This window comes from Diabrotica virgifera, chromosome 4, assembly GCF_917563875.1.
Source record: "Diabrotica virgifera virgifera chromosome 4, PGI_DIABVI_V3a".
NCBI lineage: Eukaryota > Metazoa > Arthropoda > Insecta > Coleoptera > Chrysomelidae > Diabrotica > Diabrotica virgifera.
The window spans coordinates 15973462-15999221 of NC_065446.1; the positions used below are offsets into that span (position 1 = coordinate 15973462).

The following is a 25760-nucleotide window of genomic DNA, read 5'->3' on the forward strand; positions in this document are numbered from 1 at the left end:
TAATAAGTGCGTTCGCGGGTACAGTTGACAAATTGTCGCCGACAATTTCCAACCTCACTTAATATAAATAATACCGTTAATAGATAAATATACAAGGTATATTTACACTTAATTAATATTAATAACTAATTATTAAATTATACTAGGTAAATATACCTTCTATATTTTTCTATTAACGATATTATTTATATCATTTTAAATTGCGCATGAGTACAATAGTAGTAGGACTAATAACACATCTCTATTACAATCAGCGAGCAATAGTAAGAATAGAAAAAGAAACATTTGAAGAAATGGAAATAAAGAGAGGAGTCAGGCAAGGCTGCATACTATCACCTCTATTATTTAACGCCTATTCTGAAGAGGTAATGCGAGAAACTCTGGAAAATGAAACAGTCGGCATAAGAGTAAATGGAGTCTTAGTTAATAACATCAGATATGCAGATGATACAGTAATAATAGCCGATAGTTTACAAGACCTGCAAATACTCATGAGTAAAATAGTAAGGTGTAGTAGGGAGTACGGACTCTCTCTCAATATCAAAAAGACGAAGTTTATGAAAATTAGTAAAAACAACCTTAATACTAACGAAATCTTGATAGTAGAGGGCCAGCAGATCGAAAGAGTAAAAAAGTACACTTACCTAGGAACACTTATAACCGAAAATAATGACTACTCTGCAGAAATCAAAGTCAGAATCGAGAAAGCACGTTCTAATTTTATGAAAATGAAAAAGGTCCTATGTAGCAAAGATTTAACATTAGCTCTTAAAGTACGCCTAACAAAATGTTACGTATATAGTGTACTATACTATGGACTGGAATCATGGACGTTAAATGTAGAGACAATGAGACGACTTAACGCCTTTGAAATATGGACCTATAGAAGAATTATAAGGGTTTCCTGGGTAGATAGAGTTACGAACAATGAAGTACTGAGAAGAATAGGTAAAGAGAAGGAAGTTGAACTTACAATTAAAGAAAGAAAACTACAGTATCTCAGACATGTGATGCGGGGCGGGAAGTATGGCATCCTGCGACTCATAATGCAGGGAAAGATAGATGGCAGAAGAAGCATCGGCAGAAGACGAATTTCATGGCTGAAGAACCTCAGAGAATGGTTTGGATGCAGCTCAAAACAACTATTTAGAGCTACTGCCTCAAAAATTAAAATAGCTATGATGATTGCCAACCTCCGTAGCGGAGATGGCACCTGAAGAAGAAGAGGAAAGTGCGCATGCGTTTTGCTGCTAATTTGTCGCCGACTAGTCGCTGACAGGCACCCGCGAACCCCCTTAATAATCAACATTCGTGACTATACCGAAAAAGAGAAACGCCAGACAATGTAGCGAACACCGTACCATTAGTCTAACGTGCCACATACTCAAAGTATTTCTAAAGATTATTCATCGTAGAATATGTAAATAGTTAGAACAAGACATTGGACAAACTCAGTTCGGGTTAGAAATGCTCAAGGAACCAGAGAAGCATTATTTGCAGTAAATGTGCTAATACAGATAGGTCTGGATCCCGCGTATGAAAAAAAGTTGATTAACAGCAAGCTGAAAATTTTTTAATAGCTTAAGGGTGTCTAGTCGGACAAACTTTGATATATGGGAACACTGGAACAGAGGGAGTTTTAATTGTGGAACAGGTTAAAAATTTGGAACGGTCAGACCACCAAAAAGGTCACATGTATTTTGTCCGACAGAACTTCCCATTGATTTGTTACCCTTTCATTAAACTTTCATGCAAACATCAGACTGCTATTTATCACCTGTCATAATTCCTGTAATTTGAGATATTCTACATGTTCCACTCATTATCAATTGTAACAAATCAATTGGAAGTTCTGTCGGACAAAATACATGTGACGTTTTCGTGGTCTGACCGTTCCAAATTTTTAACCTGGGGCCGAGCAAACATTAGGCCGACGATATGGTTTTCTAAGCCAAGCCGCACACCAAAGAAACATGAAACGAAAAACATGAAACATGAAACGAAAAACATGTTTCATGAAAAGAAAACACTGCTAAACAAATCTCAAAGTCCGCCTACCAATGAAACGAGTGTGGTTCATGCTCATGACACATTTTTATTTTCGGAGAGTTTCATAAATGGCCGGACATATATTTGTTTAGCAGTGGTTTATTTCCATGAAACGTAATTTACGTTTCATGTTTCTTTGATGTCTGCCTAAGAGTCTTTGAAAGAACAAGTTTTACAAGAAAATGTATTTATCTACTCTATATCATATTATGTATAAGTTTTTAGTTTGTAAAAACTGTCATTATGATAGCAGTTCGTGAAGGGTTTAAAGTGTGCGTGAAGTAACAATGTATTTTAAATGGGATTTACTTTTTCGCAGTGTTTTTGGCACCGTTTCATATAATAAAACCTTAACTTTCGCGTTGTCTTGGTGATGACATAATGAGCAATGAATTACAACAAAAATTTTGACAGTTTTTTGGTTTGAAAGAAGTTAGAATTTTTAAATGTCAAAGTTCTAAAAATTGTAAAATAGAAATGAAATTCAGTGACGAAGAGTTACAGTTTTTTTATTTGTTTATCGTAGATAAAAATGTTGTATGAGACTGGGCGTGAAGTGCTTTTTGCGAACTTACGCGATGTATAGCACTCGCTCCGCTGTCGCTCGTGCTCTAAAAATCGCGTGCGTTCGCAAAAAGCATATTTCACGAACTGTTTAATACATCGCGTAAGTTCGCAAAAAATACTTCACGCACAGTTTCATACAATATTTTATCTACGATAAACAAATAAAAAAAACTGTAACTCTTCGTCACTGGAATTCATTTCTATCCTACAATTTTTAGAACTTTGACATTTAAAAATCCTAACTACTTTCAAACCACATAATTTTCAAAAATTTTGTTGTAAGTCATTGCTCATATTGTCATCACCATGAAAACGCGAAAATTAAGGATATTTGATTATATGAAACAGTGGCGGCTCGTGGCCTCAGTATGCGGGTAGGCTACACATATACTTCGGGTAGGCGACAAAAAAATCCTACAGTTTGTAATACATTTTGAGCCGTCTTGCAACACTAAATGTAATCTATGAGCGCAACAATGTGTAAAAATTGCTTTTTGGAGCATCTACTTTAATTTTTGATTGTAATCCGTTTAAAGAGCCAGCCATTACACTTGCACCATCGTAAAATTGAGCAATTAATTTATTTTTGTAATCATATGGCTCAAGCACGTTTGAAATTAAACTATATAGAGCGTCTGCAGATCTATTATCGCTAACATCAAAAAACCCTAAAAATATTTCTGTTACCTGACCAACTTTGTTAACAAAACGGATTGTTAAAGTACACTGTGATTTTTCGGTTATATCAGTAGTATCGTCAGCTAGTATAGAAAAAAATTGACTTTCATTAATTTCTGTTGAAATTTCATTTTTTACGTAATCGGCAAGACAATCTATTAAATCATTTTGTATTGTTTTTGACAAACCCGTGAACACCCCTTCTATTTTTTAACATGATCCTGGATTTCCTGATCGCGTTTAACTACTAAATTAAAAATTTCTTTAAAATTACCCATGTTTGAAGAATTATGGCTCTTATCACGACCGCGAAATGTAAGTTCTTGTTTTGCTAAAAGAATTGTAACATCAATTTTTTCAACTTCTTTAATCTTTTTCAACTTCTTCATTATATATCTTATTAGATAGAGAAATATGTCCAGCGAAAGCACTGTCAGTAGTTTGTTTATTTTTTTCTAACCGTTTTAAATCTAAGCAATTGTTTAAATGTTCTTTCGAAGATTCATGTTTTTTTACACTAGCTGATAAATTTTTCAAATCTGAATATCCCTGACTCACCCAAACATTTTGCTTCAAATTTGAGAGCAACAGACAAGGCCAACAGAAAAGTGAATTTTTAAAATAACTTCCGCTTAGCCATTTATGATTTTCATACCATATTGTTTTAAACGATCTCGAAAATGGTTGATTGTCTTTTGTCTTATCTGTGGATAAAATTGTTAAATTTTGTAAAGGCCGGCCCATTGAAATAATTACTAATCTTTCTTGATTTTGGCGCCTTGAAAAAGTTGTCTCGAACAAAATGCATATTACATCATACATTCATATTCTATGACTAAAGTTTTTCCACCAATAAAACTAACACACCTACGTTTCAACAACGTCAAATATTACTTATTTTATTTATGTATCAAATAATAATTTACTATTCGAATAAATTGATAAGTTAACAATTAACCTCGCTTTAAATTTTTAATTATCTGTATAATCTAATAACACATTATTCAGTTTTAATAAACAAATTTAAATTGTCCTACCTAGTTTTATTCAATACTTAACCTACTAATAACAGCCAAAATCAAAAAACATTTATTTTAAAACAGTTTCACAAGACACAAGAGAAGCAACTGATAAAATTTTGTAGGTCCGGCTATAAGACTCTGTGCCTATCCGCCCGTTAAAAATCCGCCGGCCTGCAGCAGGCCTGCTCGCGTAAACAGAGAGAGATCGCACGTCAATTCGGTATTGGCGTCGTTCTATTTCAGGCTACGTTCCCGAGTGCCTGACCAAGGAGAATATAGAATCTATACAGTACTACTGATACTACAAGGAGCGTACAATAATTATAACTACGGAGAAAATTTTTTGGATATTTTTAAAAATAATTTGGATAATTTTTGCTATTTTATTGTAGATATTGTGTCAAAATTTATAAATTACAATTTTGAAATAAGCAATTTATATTAATAATTTATATTATTGTACTACATTTGAAGAGGGTAGGCGGCGCCTACCTTGCCTACCCCGACGGGCCGCCCCTGATATGAAAGTGTGCCAAAAAACCCATTGAAAGTGTGCGAAAAAGTAATTCCCATTTAAAATACATTGTTACTTCACGCACACTTTAAACCCTTCACGCACTGCTATCTATAATGACAGTTTTCACAAACTAAAAACTTATACATAACATGGCATAGAGTAGATAAATAACTATTTCGGCCGGGTATGGCATACCATATGTCAGTAATTTAGGGATATTCTTGAATGAACTACATATAAATGGTCTGTATATATAGGAATATACAACACACTCATTTTTCATAATAACGTTTTTCTCAATAATTACGCCCACTAGGGTATTATTCCTGGATCCCGCGTACCAATAAAAGTTTATTAACAGCAAGCTGAAAAATTGTTAATAGCTTAACGGTGTGTAGTCGAACAAACTTTGATGTATGGGAACACTGGAACAGGGAAAGTTTTAGTTGTGGAACGTGATTTTAATTGCGTAACGTGTCATCCTCACAAGTTTATGATTGTGCAATCTAGCAGGCTGTTTTTAAGTTTATTCAATGGCAAACTTTATATAATATATGACAAAATGTTTGTCCGACAAATACGTTGGGCGTTTCAATAAGTCCGACACGTAGAACATGTCAAATGACAGGAATTATATTGGTGATAAAATTGCAGTCTGATTTTTGCATAAGAGTTTAATGAAAGGGTGACAAATCAATTGGAAGTTCTGACCGACATAATACATGGGACGTTTTCGTAGTCTGACGTTCGAAACTTGTAACCTGTTCCATAATTAAATCCTCTCCTGTTCCAGTGTTACCGTACAACAAAGATTGTCCGACTGGACACCGTTAAGTTATTAACAAATTTTCAGTTTGCTAGTAATAAATTTTTTTGGTACGTGGAATCCAGGCCTATATTATAAAAGTTATAAAATAGCTTATTCATATAGTTTCACACCATTTGTTAATTACGATCAGTAAATGAAATTTCTAGAAACTATTTCGCCTTAAAGGCGAACTAAACTGCTAAATTATGTCTCCAGAGACACGCTACTGACCTCACAGCAGTGCGTTAGTGTAGTGGATATGGAGCGGCATGTGTCGTGCTATTTTATTATTGTCTGTGGCGCAAGCGAAACACATCATGAACATTTGCGTCTAATTATAACTCCAGAATCTCGTAACGGATATCAGACCGAACAGCGAACGAACGCTTTAAACAAGTCTAGTGGGAATTCTGCTGATGCTGGCGCTGCGGCTAATGGGAAATAGTGAAAAACAGGAGCGGGCTTCAGGCGCATACAAAAAAAATTAGAGCTTTCCGCTTGCGGAGTGCCGACAGAAGTGAATACTTCTTATATGTTACCGGACAATCCGGATTTCAGGACAAACTATAGTCCGTCTAGAAAGTGTCCGGAAAAAAGAAAGCAGAATTATAATTTTACGTTATTTATTTCTATCACTTGAAATATAAAATTTCAACAAATAATTCATCTCATTTACATACTTATACAACCTCCATTTAAATCTATATACTTAACTAAAAGTCCAGGTACACCCGAAACTAGGTCAGGGCCATAATTTTCGGTAATGGTGTTCCAGGCCTGTAAAACTGACCGAATCAAACCTTGTTTATCGTGTGGCGCTGCTCGTTCCACTTCAATCTTGATCAGTCCCCATATGTTTTCAATGGGGCTAAGATCTGGAGATGCTACTGGCCACGGAATTGTTGCCAATTCGTGTTCTTGCATCAAAGCTTGAGTATAAGCAGAAGTATGGCATGTTGCATTATCTTGCTGAAAACGTCACCCCTCTGGATATAAAACATGAGCCGTTTTAAGAAGAAAACCATTTAGAATGTCACAATATTTCGCACTATCAACAGTACCATTAACTATACAGAGAGGTGTAGCACCACGCTGAGATATTGCTCCCCAAACCATTATTTTAGTGGGAAATTTGGAAATTTGAACGGTAACATTTTCTCTTGATAGGACTTTTAGATGATTTGCTCCAAGCAGGAAACAACTTTCATCAGATATAAAGACATTATTAAAATTATTTTCTCGAAAACGTTGACAAAAATCTATTCTCCGTTGCCTTTGCAGAGGTGTCATTGTAGGGATTTTTTTTGGATTCCTTGATATGTAGCCTTGCTTTTTCAGTGACATGCGAACATTTTCTGGACACACTTTTATTCTTCGTTGATTTCCAAATCTGTTCGCTAATTTTCGAAACCGTAGGCGCCGATTTTTTCGTCCTAAAGCCACTAAAGCATTTAAATTCTGTACCATCTGTGAATAAGTCGATAAATCAAAAATACAAACTTTTCAGTATGGCCATTTTGTTTTTGAAGAATAAAAAATTTAAGTTCAGTTTCCTTTTCGTAGAAATTGGTGGGTAATCATGCAACGAATGACGTACATAATTATGAGCTTTGAGCATGTCACTTACTTTAAAAAAAATCTAACTTACCCACTTATTCACGCCAAATTTCTGTGGTCTTATTGAGTTACCGACTTATTGTATTAGTGTAAATTTCCAGGACAAAAAATTCAACATTTTTTTATACTTTATTTCTTTATAAAAAGTAACATCAACGTTAATTGGAAAAAGAAACTAAAAAACTACTGATTATCTGCATCAAACTCTTCCAAATCAGGGTCCAAGTCTTGCATATCTGTAGTGGGCAAATTTCGGTAAAAGTTATGAAAAACTTCATCGATGAGCGGCAAAAGATCAAGTAGGTCTTTTTTTTTTCCTTACTAATTGGCAGAAGATTATCTGTAATTTGAGGCAATGTGTTTGGTACAAACTGTAGAAGCAATTCTTGTACAACTTTAATGAAACGGGTTTGTCTACTGTTTTTTTTGTACATTTTAGCAATAGATAAGTCACTAGACAAGTACTTTTTAGATGTCCTATTTCTGCAATAGTGGCTCTCGTATTTAGAAAATAACAAAATGTGATCTTTGGTATTTTGAATTTCTTTCGCAGAGCGTTTATTACCTGATGGCGCAATTCCACGTCTATCAGGAGAAGTAATTCCAGAAAATGCATTTTTTTCTTTCCACCCACTATCTCAATAAATCCTTTAGTTTCGCCAAGGGTTGCAATGAGACAAGTTTTACAAATTGGCTTTTGTATGCAAGCAATAATGACGCTATATTTATATGAACATTCTCTATATTTTTTTCTTGGTCCTAGCTTTTCTGTTTTCTTTGGATTAATGTTAATTAGAGAAGCAAAATAGTTAGCCCTTCTATCCCGACTTCCCAAGTTCCAATAATTTTGAAAACATTTACTCCGGTCTTCATCTGAAACCTTTATGCATGTCGCATGTCGTATGAAATTACATTTCATACGACATGCTTTTAATGGTATATTTCTAGGTTTTACGACCTTTCCTTTTTCGGTAGTGTAACTTTTACCAGCATTTCTGAGTTCTTTACTTTCTTGTCTTGGCTTTCATGCCCTTCCCTGTTTTTTCTTTTTTTTTTCTGTACTATTTGGCTCGTTTTCCACTGAAATATGGTCTTGATCTTTTTCCTTTGTCTTGTAGGAATATTTTCTTGTCCTGACGTACTAGACATGACTTGAATATCTAGTTACTCCCGATTCAAATGTAAAACCACCTACTATTTTGTTATGTTGATATACAGGTAATTGAATATACCGAGAAAAATAAAGCAAAATGCAACGTGCCCAAGTGGGTATTTCTGCATACCTAGTTATTCACGCACTGAATACTATGTACCCGGATTGTCAAGTTAAGATACATTATTTCAAACAAATATTTAGAACTTCAATATTAGATAAGTCGATATACCGGTTCTGATACCTAATAAATCGTCAAATCCAATTATTCACATGCTTCTACCAAGTAAGCTATTGCATATTTGAATTACTCATTTATTCAGCTGACGGAAATGAAAGAGAACTATTTCAAGATTAAGATATCTTGTTTTTACGAAAATTTGACTTATCCACTTATTTACGGATGGTACAGAATTGTTTCCGCGAATATTACGAGGTCTATCCGAAACTGGTCTATGTCTCATATTTATGCCATTTTTTATCCTCTTTATTGTCTCATATACTGCATTTTTCCGAGTTCAGTCAATTGCACTAATTTTTTAACGTTTCGGACACCCTTTCTATACAAATATTCCACCACTTTTCTTTTTTCTACTTGCGACATTATTTAACAAAACTTAAGTCTGTTTACAAACAACAATATTTGACAGATGGTGTTATCATGCGATTTTGTCCACAACCTACTATCGGCACAACCTACTTGATGCATTACTTTTGTCTTAAAATGTTACAAAAAGGAAATCAATCAAAATTAGGAAAAATATAAAATTCCGGATACTTTCTAGATGGACTATATTTTGGCCTAGGCCAAACTAGTTTGTCCTGAACGCGTTAGGATGAATTGCCTATAGAGATACGGGTTTGTCATATCGCGAAATTGGCCGTCGTTTAATTGTACGGCAATGACAGTTATGCGAGTGTGTCGTATGTGGACAAACGAAGATAGAGGTACACGAAAAAGATCAACTGGTAAACGGAGGCGTACCAGAGGGCGTCAAGATAGGCCCTTTAGACTCCTGGCTCTGTGAGACCGTTTTGCTTCTTCTTCTTCTTAAGGTGCCGAGACCGCTTGTCGATCGTTGGCTCTCATGTTGCGCAGCATATTAACAATCATTGTCTTATTTACAGCCGCACGAAATAGTTCAGTGCTAGTTTTCCCAAACCATTGGCGTAGGTTTTTAAGCCAAGAAGTTGTACGGCGGCCCACACTTCTTTTTCCCATTATTTTACCTTGCATGACAAGGTGAAGTATGTCATATTTTTCTGGGTGACGCATTATATGACCAAAGTATTCCAATTTGCGCCTTTTAACCGTGTTCACTACTTCGCAACTTTTATTCAAACGTTGCAAAACCCTTTCGTTTGTGACTCTTTCTACCCAACTGATCTTCAGAATACGGCGGTAGACCCACATTTCAAATGCTTCCGTTTTGCTACGACCACATTTCAAATGCTACCGTTTTGCTACGACGCGTCAAATCGCTGACTACTGGTTTGGAGTAGAAGGTAGACTTGTTACTATACGTACCCTATACCGTAGCATTCGAGCCTTTGGACTGGTTTCATTCTGCCCACGACGAGTGCTTCCTTTGACTGCGGACTACTGTCCTCAACGTTTGAATTAGTGCAGAGAACGGCAGCATGGGGTGGCAGAATGGCATAATGCAGCATTCAGCGATGAATCGCGATTTTGTTTAGATATGCATGATGGTCGTAAAATGATAAGACGCCGCCATGGAGAGCGACGAGATATCGGGTTTGCTGTTGAGAGGCATCTACACAGGACAGTTGGAGTAATGGTTTGGGGGGTTATCGCCTATGGTAGCCGATCACCACTTTTTTTTATTCGAGGCAGTATGACAGATGTGCGTTATGTTGATGGCATCTTACAAACCACTTTACTGCCTTATCTAGACGGCCGTCGAAACGCCTTTTTCAGGTAGACCACGCGCGTCCCCATATTACTCGTCGAACTATGAACTTTCTCCAAGAAGCTGGCGTTAATTTTTTGCCGTGGCTACCCCGTTCACTGGATTTAAATCCTATCGAACCTGTGTGGGATATAATGTGGAGGAGACTGTCCATTTTGCAACATCCTCCACAGACTCTGGCACAGTTAATCCATGATATTCAAGTTGCTTGGAACGTGGTGCCACAGCAGACATCGATCATCTCATTTTGTCATTGCCTAGACGTGTACAGAAATGTATTCAGCTAGGGGGTCGCCAAACACATTATTAATTGTTTTTAATAAAAGTCAATAAAAAGTCTTGCCAATGTTATCGTCTTATTCTTGATGAAAATGTACCATGTTGCCCAAAAATTAAGTTCCAGAAATGATTCCTTCTAGGTGTAACACTTCTAATGTCACTGAGTATATTTACAAACACGAGATATGAGGCGAAGTCTAGCTAGAGCTACTCCACTTAACCTCAAGTTTACAAAGTTAATTTGAAATAATTTGAAATAAAGTGATTTATAATATGACATAAATAATAATATAATATTCAAATGATAGAAATAATCATATGGTTACTAGAAAAATAATATAAAGAAAATAATTTGCGATATTATGTGATAAATGATATGAATGATAAATAAAAACAAAAATAATGGTAACAGTAACAACAACAATATAGTATAAAATAATAATAGCCTTACTGCGATTGTAGTCAAAATTTCTTGTAATGCCGCTTCAAGAACTCAAGAGATTTACCTCTTAAATTTATTATTAAACTATTAAACACTAAAACAGACACGTTCGCTGGAAAAGAGCTAGTCTATATCTTGGCAGCATAAGAAAATGAGGATATCTCAGATCCAGATTATGATCATCTCCACGAAATACTAATTTGTTCCTTAAATAGTATATATAAACACATCTGTTGAAACCATGTTTGTGTGGAGGAATTAAAGAGCAAGGCTTGTGGCTCAGGCATTACAACTTTAAGTTGTGTGTTGAGTTTAATCCTTCACGTTTTATTAACCTTCGTCGGGCGGCATAGGTACAATTGTAACTTTTGAGTTTTTAAATTGTGATGACTTTTTTTGTTAAAGAGATAGAGACTTCTGTCTCTATCTCTTATGACATCTGTACATTTACCCAGTAGATTATGTGAGACAAATATAACAAAGAAATCTTTATTCGGTTCCCATCAGGGGCTTAAATTTTTCCTACCCCCATAAACGACGGCATAGGTACATTTATACCTTGTATTTTTTTTAATAAATGTTATAAAAAATTCAATACATTTTGTGTTTAAATGATAGTTTATTTGAATTAAAATTAAAAAATGAATTTTAGTGTGGATTTTCGCAACATACATGTCGTTTTTCGTTTTAGACAAAGAATGTTCGTCACATACAGGTAGAAAACATACTACACAACTTTTTATCGTTTAGGCTGTTTTTTCCGTTCATTTTGACACACATGGTAACTTCCGGTTACTGAAGTAGATCCACAAATCCTGTGAGATACTTGAGGAGGAGTATCTACAGCAAGACAAAGATCTTTAGACAGATCCTCCAAAAACTTCTTGCGTTGGTGCTTTTTTTTAATGGATTGTTGTCTCGATATAATGTAGGATGCTAAGCCAGTGACGTCAATCATATTAAAAACAAAGGTCAAGTACCAACTCAATGTTCTACGCTTGTGCGTACATTCACCCAGCATTTTATCCATCGTATCAACCTCCCTTTAGTTTCACTCTAATTCTTAATAATTTCAGGTTACTTGTCCTGTCATATGCATGGACGAGAGTAACACTACTGCTTTGTTTTTCTTTAGCAAATAAGAACATAGGGTAGCATTATGATTGTATGCCAGATTTGTGGAAAACAGCTCTTTCCTTGCTTGCTTTCATATTGGTGAGCAAAAATCTCTTATGTTTTTCTAAATGAGCCCACGAACGTCATGTGACACGAATTCTAGACTTTAGCGAGTTCAAAACTGGTAAAAAGTAATCTGTGGTAACTTTTCACCCAGAACCTTTATAAGACGTGACCAGATCCAAAACTGTTCGTTTGCCAACGTTAACTTGTCGGGAACCATATACTGTTTTTCAAATATAAAGATGAATTTTTATGAGATAAGGTATTTGATGCATTACAAACCCAAAATACCATGTTTAGTGTGCTTGGAAGATATATATTATGTACATTTTGTAGGTATGGCCTCTAAACGGAAACAATTGTTGATCTATGGTTATGCATTGGGATGGTTTATAGTCTTGTTGCACATTTCTATTTAGCATTGTTCAGATATCTCGTATGAGTGCAGCCTTATCAGCTTTTTTGCGTTATTGACGGGTATTTTCGTTGTCAAATTTTATAAATATTAGCATAGTCTTGAGATGATCACTAGACATAGCTTCACGTATGAATGGCAGAGACTCCATATTCCTCATCGCACACAAGTTTTCTTCGTTGATTCTATTTATACCTCTTTTGTGGAAACTAGATACAGAATCATTAATACTAATGATAATTTTCAGGTATACATATATTGACAAACACCAAACAACTAAATGTGGATGAAATCTATATTTCCAGTTGAAATACAATACAATGCTACTCTTCCTAGAATTTTTTGCAACCACCATTTTACAGGGATGACTTAAAAGCGGCTTCCAATCTTTGTTTGTAAATCCATACAAAAACAAATTACATACCTACTATTATTACTTATTTATTGCAATATTAAACAATTTTTTAATAGTTATGCTAGCAATACGTAATATTATCTTAAAACTAACAAATATTACCTTTAGACTAAGGAATTTTTAAGAAAATATATTATAGGTACAATTGTACCTATGCCGTCTGTTACCGGTGTAAAATTATACCGCTCAACGAAGGTTAATGGTCAAATATGATATTTTATTTAAGAAACATACAGATTTATAACAAACGATTTATATACATGTGGATCTCTTAAATAACGATATCTATACAAAAGGTATTTATGCATGTTTGGCAAAATTTCAATGCGGGAACCAAAGTAAAATAGCAAAAACTAAAAGCGGGCTTAATGCGAAAACAACAGCACGAGCGAAGTTTCGTTCTCCAATCCCGGAGATTACGTACGGAATTTTTAAATCTCTATTCGGCTTAAGTGAAAACAGTTGCATATTAAAACAAGTTTTATACCACAAAACGTGTAGTTTATTCCGTTCTAGGGTAGAGCGATATTAAAATTAGGGAGGCCCTCGGAAATATTTAACTTCGTAAGGGCGCAGATTCAATAAATATGTTTACTATACTTTACTTTGTTTGGAATTTACTTATGTTAGGGGAGTCCAAGCGGGGATTTTTGCAGTTACTCGAGCGCGTCAGATTATCATATGGGGAGAAACCTGGTACCCTGCATATGTACCTCTACCATATATTGGCTCTTAACACAGGGGAGTTCGTTAAGGGGGGCCCGAAAAAAAAAATCTATCCTTAAAAAACTCGAAATTGTCAGATTAAGATAAGGTAAGTTAAGTACATGCAAAAGAAGGTATATTTCAAAAATCTGACGATTTGAGCTGGGCGTAAGGAAATGGGTGAGTCCCAAAATTTCACAAGAAAAAAGCGAATATTTCGCGAAATGAATGACAGATCGAAAAACTAAAAAATATGTGCTCAATATTTTTTAAAAATCTATCGAATGATATCAAACACGACTTCCCACGGAGAGGGGTGGGGGGTAAATTTAATATTTTAAATACGAATCCCACGATATTTCGCGAAATGAACATCAGATCGAAAAACTGTAAAATACACTTATTTTTAAAAAATCTATCGAATGGCACCAAACACGACCCCCCCACGGAGGTGGGGTGGGGGGTTACTTTAAAATCCTAAATAGGAGCCGCATTTTTTATTGCAGATTTGGATTCTCCTTACGAAAAAATAAGTAAATTTTATTCGAAACATTTTTTCGAATTATGCATAGATGGCGTTAAAATCGGAAAAAATCATTGTTGGAAATGGAAAATTAAATTAAAAAATGGCAAGCGCCCACTAAAATGGAAAATGTTACTTAACTTTTTTTGGTTTTAGGACCTACTCTTCACAACCCAATAAGTCTCCAAAGCGCTCGAGTGACTGCACATTTAGCATACTTTGCTCCCCTACCATTAATTTATATTTGCGGATGTTTTCGGAAACTACATGTGTATCTCTGTCACTAGTACCTTTAGCAAACTGTTTGGTAAAATATTAAACAAATTGATTGAGAAATGATTTAACAATGATTGAGAAAGCCACATATTTACTTTAACACAACTTAAGGACAAGACAGTTGCAAGAAGCCAGGAAACACATCTTGTATTTGTAGATCTCACAAAAGCGTATGACACGATTCTGGTGAGAAAGCTATGGCAGTATCTTGAGCGATCTTCGTTTTAAATAGCATGATCATCGCCAGAGATGGGCATCGACACGTCGACTTTAATTGTCGACACAGACGTGTCGACAATGTCGAGAACGTGTCAACAATGTCGACAATGTCGACAATGTCAGCAACGTGTCCATAATGGAAAAAAGTGAGGTTATGTTATGAAATTATTCAGTTGTAAACTTTGAATGTGATCTGATCTGATCAGAATCAAAATGAGTGGCAGAAAACTGAATAAAAACTATGATATATTATCATTCAAAGTATTAAAGTTAGAAGGAAAGCACGCGGCTAAATGTTGTGTATGTGGAAATGTGATAAAAAATACAGCTGCAGCAAGATTGCAAAGTCACAGGTAAGAAGAAATATTTTAATTAATTTTAGCTGGATAGCTATAGAGATTTATTCTCTGAAATTGATATTTGTATCGGCTGATAACTAACCCCGTCCCGTACTTTCATTTTAAGAAACGTCTGCAAGTTAGATCGTGGCAATGGTAATCATTCCAATAATGAAATGTCGCATGTTTCGATATACGAAAATACTGGCTCAGACACAGGTTTTACACCTACAGTTAATCCACAAGTGAGTATATAGGACGTATGTTCTACTACATATTTAGCAGGGGCGGATCTAGAAAAAATTTTGTGGGGAACTTTTTGAAATTACATTTATCTATAATATAAAAATGAATCGTAAAATGTGTTCGGAGCCGCATAACTCAACAACGCATGGATCACCATTTCGGTAGTAGTATATTGGAGAAAACATGGCGTCAAAAACCGTATAGCCATCTAACGGCAAGAAGTGAAAATAACGCACTATATATTATTGTAGATTTCTTGATTACTATTTAATTCGAATTCGGAAGGGGACATAAATTGCATCAGTTTTCACCCCAGAATTTGTATTCTGAGGTTTTCACGTTGTTGCATCTCTATATACAGGGTGTCCCATTTAAAAAAACACCAAGTTTAGTATTTTACGGCAAAAAACGGATTGGCCTATTGAATTAAGTACAAAACGCTGTATCTATGCCAACTTCTGTATACAGGGTGTCCGTAGATCCGCCCTTCATATTTAGTCACCTTAGAGTTTCTTTTTATTTTGAATTTTAGAATACAACGAACGGTAGTTACGAAGTTATTGAAGATGGTTCGCTAGCTATTGTGACTGGAACTTCACCTGAAAACATGCTAGATGGAATTATAGAAAATTCATTAGATACCGATGCCGCCTTATTGGAATTGGAAGAAAACAATGGTGTAGCAATTCAAGGCACTCATAGTATTGTTGAAAATATGATGTTATCAACTACTGATACTGAGAGTAGTAACTTGACTAACTTAAGTACTCCAACTTCCTCCAGCACAAGCTACACAAGCACGAATAAAAGAAATTTATTCGCTACATCTCAAGCTAGACCAGCCAAAAAATCAAAGAAAATCACCGACTATATGGACATATTACAAGAGTATGAAGAGGAGAAGATAAGCACTGCACTAGCCAAATTTATATTCGGCTGTAACTTACCATTTACTGTGGTAGAATCACCTCTCTTTAAAAATTTTATAAAAACGATCCGTCCTGCTTATTTAGACAAAATTCCTGGCCGGAAAAAACTTTGTACATCGCTTTTAAATAAGTGCTATGAAGACTGTATTGAGATTTCACGTAAAAAAGTGGAAACCGAGTCAGTCATTTTGTGTGACGGTTGGAAAAACTCATCTACTAATTCTAAAACGGTTGTGACAATGTTGCATAGTGCAGACGGAAAAAATGCCTTTCTTGATGCTTGGGATTTAACCACGGAGTCTGAGACTGGAGAAAAACTTGCCGAAATAATAACAGAATCTAAAAAAATTGCAAAAGAAAAATACGATGTAGATGCGTACGGTATAGTTTCGGATAATGCTAGTGCAATGATTAAATTGGGATCCCTCCTCAAGCACAACATGTGGCACTCTACGTGCAGTAGCCACACCGGCAACCTTTTAGCCAAAGACGTGCTGGATAAAAAGTTAGTCGACAATGTGGTCATTGTCCTCAAAGAATTTAAGCAACCAGATTTAGAAAAAATGATAGTTGATAAGGGAGGGCGCAGAATCAAATTGCCGGCCGAAACAAGATGGTGCTCTTACCGAGATTCTTTCGAAAGTCTCCTAGAAAATCTGGTATATATGAAACAAGTAGCCGCTGTAACGAAAAAAAAAAAAGATTAAGCCGAAAGTCAAGGAATTAATCTTCAACGATGAATTTGTGGATGAGATTCAACAGAACATAGAAATTTATGAACCCATTTGTAATCTGATCAATGTTTGTCAGAAATCTGACACATCTGTAGCAGATGCCGTTCATCTGTGGCTCAATTTGAATCTGCCAGATAACCTTAAAGAAAAATTGAAACACAGACAACAAATGGCGTTAAACGTGTACGCATTAACTGCGTACTATCTGCATCCGAAATATGAAAATTCCAAGCTTACGTCAGAGCACACTGGTATAATAACTCAGTTCTTACTCAGAAAGTTGTGCAATCAGGGCATAGAAGAATGGGACAAATTTAACACTAAATCGGGTAAGTCTTTCATACAAAATTATCGCTCTTTTGATTTTTAATATATTAGGTTTACAATTTCAGGAATATTCTCAACACTTTGGGAAAAAGGAGTTGAAAAGCCTCTAGTATTTTGGCGAGTGGTCAAACTGGAATGCCCAATTCTTGCTAAAATGGCTCTCAGACTTCTAAAAATGCCAGCCTCCTCAGCTCAAATCGAGAGACTCTTTTCAAATTGGGGACACATTCACAGTCTGATAAGAAATATATTAACGTTCACTAATTCCAAGAAATTGGTACATATTTATGTTTCATTAAAGGGAGAGTATCCTGATAAAAATAGTTATGACCTGGACGAGGAAGAAATTGTAGATATGGACGGGGACAGTACAACTATTTGATGTATTATTGGTTAAATGTTTTCTTTGGTTAAAAATTAGCAAAACCGCAAAATGTTGTAATGTTTTTATTATGCAGTCTCTGCCAAAGCACGAAGAGATTCAACACTGTTTCAGTAATTATTATACTATAATTATTATAATAAAGAGTTAGTAAAATTTAAAAAAAAGTAAACGAAATGTTAGGAAACAAGGTAAGGTTTCAATGTACTGAGATATGTTTGATTGTGGTTTTGAATCTTACCTCGTTTACTGACGTTTAGGTTTACGTTTCTTTTTAATTTTTTTAAACCTTTCTGTAAATGTTACGAGTTTACGAGTAACGATAGAAAATTAAAAATCTATGAAAATTTGTTATGCTAGTTTTTTCTGGTTTTGCATCTATATGGTAATATTTTAGATTCATTACATTGCATTACTCTATCATGAGGTTTGCACATAATAAATTGTCTCTATATGAATCTATTTAAAATTCATTTACACTTGAAAAACCTGCAATCAAACAATTATGGAATATCCTATGAATTTGACAATCGCAAGTTAATAGTGAGGTTAAAAGTTTCAAAAGTTTGAGATTATTTGGTCTCTTTGCAACTTGTTGAAACATTAATGCATACTTTTTCAATAAGTCAGCGCAGCCAGATTAACCTAAAATTTCAAATTAGTGCGCACGGAACGTCATTCTGATCGTTTGCTAATTGTCGACATACTCGACATTGTCGACATTGGCAACAACTTTAAATCACTCGACATCGACATGATTGTCGACATGTCGACAATCGAATTGTCGACATGACATTATCGACACCGCCCATCCCTGATCATCGCTGCAATCAAACAATTATACAATAAAGCAACATCAAAAATCAAACTAAACAACCCCTTATCAGAAGAATTTCTGGTAACAAAATGATTACGACAAGGATGCCTCTCTCCAGTACTATTCAAGATCTATATAAATAAAGCACTAAAACACTGGAGAAGATCTTGTTCAGGGATGGGATCCAACTTGACGACGATACAACATTGTATACTCTACATTTTACATACGACTAAGTCGTAGTAGCAGCACACAAGGAACATTTAGAATGCATGACGAGACGGTTATTTCAAACATGTGAAGAGTGGGGCCTTTTTGTAAATAGAAACAAAACAGAATACTTATATATCGGGAATGAAGCAGAAGAGGTAATGGTCAACAAATATGAAACAATCAAGAACTGTGAGGAATATTATCTACATTTGGGAACAACAATCATTAAGAGTCAGCGCACAGAAAAAGAGATAGAGCAAAAAGTCATGAAAGGAAAATGGTGTTTGGATACCTAAACCCGATGCTATGGTCAAAAGAACTATCAAATCAAAAAAGAATGTCATCTTTAACTCCATCTTTAAAAGTATAGTGCTCTATGGATGCGAAACATGGCAGCTTACTAAATCCCTGGAACGACGCCTTCTTGCATTAGAAGTGGACTTCTGGAGGAGATCAGATATAAAATCAAGGCTTCAAAGAAAACGAAATGACCAAATCAGAAATTTGTTAATCAAATCAATCGAAAGAAGACAACTGATCTGGTATTGTCATATAGAAAGGATGAATGGACAACGCCAGGCTGCCAAAACAAATTTTAAAATGGATGCCAAGTGAAAGAAGGAAGAGAGAAAGGCCGAAGCAATCCTGGCTAGGTGGCATTCAGAAGGCAATGAGGGAAAGGAACCTTCACCCAGGCGAATGGAACTACCGACGAAGCTAGAAACTAGGAACTAGGTGGAGAATGCTATAAAAGCCGGTATAATAATAGTAATTTATTTAATTTATAATTAATTTAGATTTCGTAATCGAGATGTGACATATAATTTCAAAAAATAGGAAAAATTGATTTTGGGGAAATACAAAAAATATACATTTAGGAAATTGGTTCAAATGTAACATGATTACAAAAGAATACAACATACTAAAAAATATATAATATATTATAAAAATTTAATGTAATTAAGTTGATGAGGTCTAGCGTAGAGCGATATTAAAATTAGGGAGGTTTTCGGAAATGTTTAAATTCCTAATAGTCGAGGAAATGAAGCTGGAAAATGGCAAAACCTCGCAATTTTTTCGGCCAGCATCGATTTGTTCAAAAATTTGGGATTAGGCTCACTTTACCCTCTAGTTCATTTTCTATATTGAGCCGTTGTACGCTTTTAGTTTTTTAAGGGTGAAAACCACCCCTAATTGTAAAAAATTATAAAATAACATTTTAAACTTTAACATTGTCAATATTTGATTCTTATTAGTTAAATAATGATTGTTTTGTGCTTTAAGATATAATATCAGAATATTTCAACCCTTAAAACCACCCTTGTTGGAGCTATATATAAAAAGTTTACTTATCCTAAAAGAATAATTTTGGCTTGCATCAATTTACATAACAATTTGGGGTTAGGATCATCTTACCCTGTACTTCATATTCTATATCATACTCAATGGCGTTGATTATTTTTAGGGGTGTAAACTACCCTTATTGTCAAAAATTATATAAAAACATTGTAAACTTTAATTTAGGTAAAATGTGGTTTTGATAATATCATAATATTTCAACCCTTAAAACCCACCCTTAATAACACTGCAATTTTTATAAGTAGAGAATTTAATAGATCTATACAGAAAAGAAGTAGAATTAAAGAAGTACAAAAACATTTATTTACACAAAAATACGAATTTACAAATATATAATAATATACATACAAATAGTCTTTTAGTCATCCAGTATACGAACCGGCTCTGTGGTATTATATAGGTACATTGAAAATGTTCTACAGGGGACTATTCGAATTTTTCGAAAAAAAAATTAGTTTTATAAACATACCTAGCTCCTTCATTTTTGGCGATAATAAGTTTTTTCAACAATATTTTTGTAGGATTATTGAAGAGTAATTGGACTGTGTAAATTAAATTCCGTAAGATCCCTTAATTTTTAATTGAGGTGGGTTTAAAGGGCTCGAATAAGGGGATGTTTCCTCTTAAATAGATGTTTTAAACAGCTATATCTCGTTAATTGTTCACTGTAATGAAAATATATGCATAAGTGAATTTTATCTATTAAAAAAGCTACAATTTTTACTAGTGCATCATTTTTTCGTATCTCCAGAATTTTCGGAGATATTTTGAAGGAAATGATAAAAAATGCAAAATTGCAAAAAATCAATTTTCCTTTAAACTCCAATTTTTCTAAAATCAGGCCTTTCAAATAGGTAAAACTTCTTGGGTGTATTGATAATATAAATATAAAAGGAATTACAGAAAGGCAAAGGCCAATTTTTAGTTACAAGGGTAGTATGGGGATTGTTTTCACTGTTTTTTTCGTAAAGAAAAACAGGTTCCGTTTTTTTTTGGTCATAAGTTGCTCAATTTTTATGCTAGAAACTTTTTATTATTATTTTTTGAAATATCTTATTGGATGCTTGAAAAAACATTCTATAAGTTTTCCTGGAAAATTGCAAAGTTTTCCCGTTATTTGGCTTTAATTATTTCAAATTATGCATTTGACGAAAAAAGCTAACCTTTAACATGCCGTATCTCGGTTTGTATTGGTTATGAGAATATTATAGAACAACAGTTTTGTTTGTGTTATCAAGAGATACAATTTTGAGATCCACAGTTTTTTTGATTGAATGTATATTTTTCGAGTTATAGTCAAAAAACCTTCTAAAAAAGTCGATTTTTCCGTCGAAAAACAGTTAATGTTGTTCTGAAGCTATTTCCTTGCGGCATTTTTATGATTAATTATTTATATGGGAAATAAGCCACAATTAAAATGAAAAAATAATTTTACTAACGTTTCGATGCCCAAATCGGGTGCCGTTTTCAAAATACAAAATATTACTGATATTAATATTACTGAGTAATATTTTGTATTTTGACAACGGCACCCGATTTGGGCGTCGAAAGGTTAATACAATATTATTTCCTTTTTAATTGTGGCTTATTTCCCATATAAAGAAAAACTGTTACTTTCAACCACGAATAACTCGAAAAATATTAGTTTTACGAAGAAAATATAAAAAACATTTTTTTCTTAATATTACTTTTTACATCGATTTACATTTAAAATGTAATAAAAAATTCCAACCCCCGAGATGGGGTGGTAACTACCCCCAAGGTTTTAGCATACAGCATCATGATATAGAAAATGATCCTTTGACTATTTCCTACCTTCTGTGAAAATTTCAAATAAATCCATGCTGGACTAAAAAATTGCGAGCCAAAATTCTTCATTTCCTCGACATCAGGGCGAACGTTCAATAAATATATGTTTACTATAATTTATTTGTTTGAAATTTACTTATGGTAGGGGAGCCCAAGCGGGGATTTTTGCAGTTACTCGAGCGCGTCATATTATCGTATGGGGAGAAACCTGGTACCCTGCAGGTGTACCTCTACCATATATTCGCTCTTAACACAGGGAAGTTCGTTAAAGGGGACCCAAAAAAAACCCATCCTTAAAAATACTCGAAATTGTCAGATTAAGATAAAGTAAATTAAGTACATGCAAAAGAGTCTATATTTTAAAAATCTGACGATTTGAGCGGGGCGTAGGTAAATACGTCTTCAATATTTTTCAAAAATCTATCGAATGGTACTAAACATGACCGCCCACAAAGAGGGTTGGGGGTAAATTTAAAATTTTAAATACAAACCCCGCGATATTTTGCAAAATGAACATTATATCGAACAACTGCAAAATATACTTTCAAAATGTTTTTGAAAAATCTATCGAATGATATCAATCGCCACCCCCCACGGAGGCGGGGTGGGGGTTTACTTTAAAATCTTAAATGGGACCCCCAAATTTTTATTGCAGATTTGGATTCTTTACGTAAAAATAAGCAACTGCCCGCAACCGATGCGGGCCATGTAGCCAGAATGAAGGACGGGAGGTGGACCTAAAAAATTACAGTGTGGAGATCAAGAGAAGACAGAAGAAGTAGAGGTAGTCCACCTGCACGATGGACAGACGACGTCAAAAGGATTGCCGGGAATTGGTTGTAGAAAGCCCAAGATCGACAAAAATGAAAGAAATTAGGGGATGCCTATGTTCATCTTTGGATGCAGAAGGCTGGATAATGATGATGATCTAATATTTCACCCGACAAGAAGATGTACGAATGACACACGCCTGAGTAGAAATGCACGGCATTTTAAGAAAAAGATACAGTTTTATGCTGATATTATAAGTATTACTCATTATTTGGTATTTTGGTGCATTGACTTAAATAAGTCAAGAATGTTACAACCAACAAGTTAACATATTTCTATATGCATAGTATAAGATGTTAATATTACGATTTAATAACTACTGTTAAAAATCAAAAAAATCTAAATATAAAAAAATCGAAATTGATTTAAATGTTGGTGGGGATGTTGACTTTCTACATCGGCAAGATATTCGGTGAGTAAATGTGAGACTGGCTTAACTACGTGTTAATTTGGTAACACACAGGTGCAAAAAAAAAATTATTTGGAAATAATTATTAGCAGTGAAGAATAATAATTGTTTGATAGGATTCTAGTCATCAAACTTCATCTATCTGGAAAATTTAACTTAAAAAATGATATTTTTCCAAGTCAAAGACCAAATCAAAATTGCAGCAAATAAATTAATCAAGTTGGTCGTTTTTGGAATAATTCATGAGATTTATTCAGTGTATAATAATCGATGAATGAAATAAAATAGAATATAGACAAACAGTATAAAATAAAACTCAACGTGTTACAATCTCTAGTCAATAGTTTAATAGTGTTACAATAAAAAAGCAAAGTATAGGTACCATAATAGGCCTGGATCCTGCGGACCAAAAAAGGTGATTAGTAACAAGCTGACAATTTGTTAATACCTTAACGGTGTCTAGTCGAACAAACTTAGATGTATGGGAACAGTGGAACAGGGGAAGTTGTAATTGTGAAACAGGTTTCGAACGTAACACTACGAAAACGTCAAACGTCCCATGTATTTTGTCGGACAGAACATCCAATTGATTTGTTTCCCTTTCATTAAACTCTCATGCAAAAATTTAGACTGCTACTTAATACCAATATAATTCCTGTCATTCGACATGTTCTACGTGTCAAACTTATTAAAATGACCAACATATTTGCTGGACAAACATTTTTTCATATATTATATAAAGTTTGCTATTGAATAAAAAACTTAAAAACAACCTGCTAGTTTTCACAATCATAAACTTGTCAGGATGACACATTTCCACAATTAAAACTTCCCCTGTTCCCATACATCAAAGTTTGTCCGACTAGACACCGTTAAGCTATTAACAATTGTTCAGCCTACTATTAATCAACTTTTTTTTGTACGCGGGATCCAGACCTATAAATATAATACAAAAAAGTTATACTCAAATACATTCGATATAGTTTTTGTGGTTAAAATAAATATTGTATCGCTGAATTTGTATAAACTAGTAAAATCTATAAGCTAATAGTGATATCAACGCAATATTACTTTAAGATTAGCTTACAGATGTTAATGGTCCATAATAAAACACCTGTAGTACATACAGGTAGCAGATTATTCTGTTAGTTGCCATATTATGTATGTAATTGGGCTAGATATTTTAAATATGCAAAGAAAATAGAGAAAACCCACCGGTATGGAGGCTTTTTCCTCGGCGGTGGCCTCCCCATTGGGCGGCACATGTCCAGCTTTTGTCACAAGCCCCGCTGGTACACGCACTGTGAGGCAGTCTTTGACCCCCCACTCACACGTGGTCGCTTACAATAACAACACTCAGTACATCACCCTTTCACTCCTCACCACGTCGTATGATTGGTCGACACTCGAACGCGGCAAACTACCGTTACACGGCACATAACCTCAAAAAGTCCCGTCTTTAAAGAACGTTTCAGAAACGTCGCTGTCCCTCTTCAGGTACGTGAAGCCGAAAATTCGTTGGTATGTGTTTGTATGTTGTGATCTCGCGTGTTGTTTTGTCTCTGGATCAGCTGAGCACCATACGCCGAGGCTGGTTATTCGGCACTAACAACGACGCCGCTATCGAACGATGCTGGCGTCACGGCGCAAGTTCGCGCGCCGACGCCTCGCAATCTACTACCTGCTGCTTGTAGCGTCGTTTGCGCGCACTTGAAATCTCGCATGCTAATAAATTATTGCGATTTCGGCTGTTTTATCATATATTATCGACAGAGATGGCCTGTGGGGTGGGTAGGCGGTTTTTGCAACACGGGAATGCTGAGCCAGGGAATTAGCTTATCAGTGTATTAGGGTACAATTTAATTAAAAACTCGTTTTTCATCCGTTTCGACTCATTTCTTTATTCAATAAATCAACTCAGCTATCTAATAATACGTATTACGTTTAAACATATTTATTTTTTAATTGAAAATAAAACAGTGTAAACATGCTTTCTCTCTCCCTCTCTTGGACTATCACACCTAGTGGAGTATTGGGTGCAACTGCATTTCTTGACCGATGGTGTAAGCCGACGGCTACAGCGAGTCTTCTTGAGTTTATTCTCTGGTTAATCTGCGTACCAATTCCTTCCATTCTCCTCTGCTTCTTGCTTTGTTTTTCACTTCTCCCCAACTTAAGCCAATTCTGTTGTGTTCTCTGGTTACTCTTTTCTTCCAGGTATTATCTGGTCGTCCTCTCTTCCTTGTCCCCTCAGGTTGACACTCGGTTGCTTGTGTTGTGATGTTACTAGGATCTTTCCTTAATGTATGGTTGATCCATTTCCATTTCTTCTGTCTAGTTATTGTTATTATTTATTATAATACTAGTTTGTTTCGTTCGTTTTCATAGTTCTTCATTCGTTATTTTATTAGGCCAGTAAATTTTAAGCATATTTTTTAAACACCTATTTACAAAAGTCTGTAGCCTCTTTGTTGTGCTTTCGTCGTGCTTCCAAGTTTCTGTTTTCTACACAAGTATTGAATATATTGATTTTTGTTGACTCTGATATTTCACTTGTTTGCCAGATTTTAT

At 34.8% G+C, this 25760-nt stretch overlaps 1 protein-coding gene across 1 annotated transcript in view; it reads right to left on the bottom strand.

Moving 5' to 3' along the window:
* Positions 1–24847, bottom strand: part of LOC114339639 (serine-rich adhesin for platelets) — a 1513912-nt gene extending 1489065 nt beyond the window's left edge. The window contains exon 1 of the mRNA XM_028290316.2: positions 24405–24847. The gene's annotated coding sequence lies outside the window, so the exon portion shown is untranslated. The remainder of the gene's footprint in view (positions 1–24404) is intronic.
* Between the last annotated feature and the right edge of the window lie 913 nt (positions 24848–25760).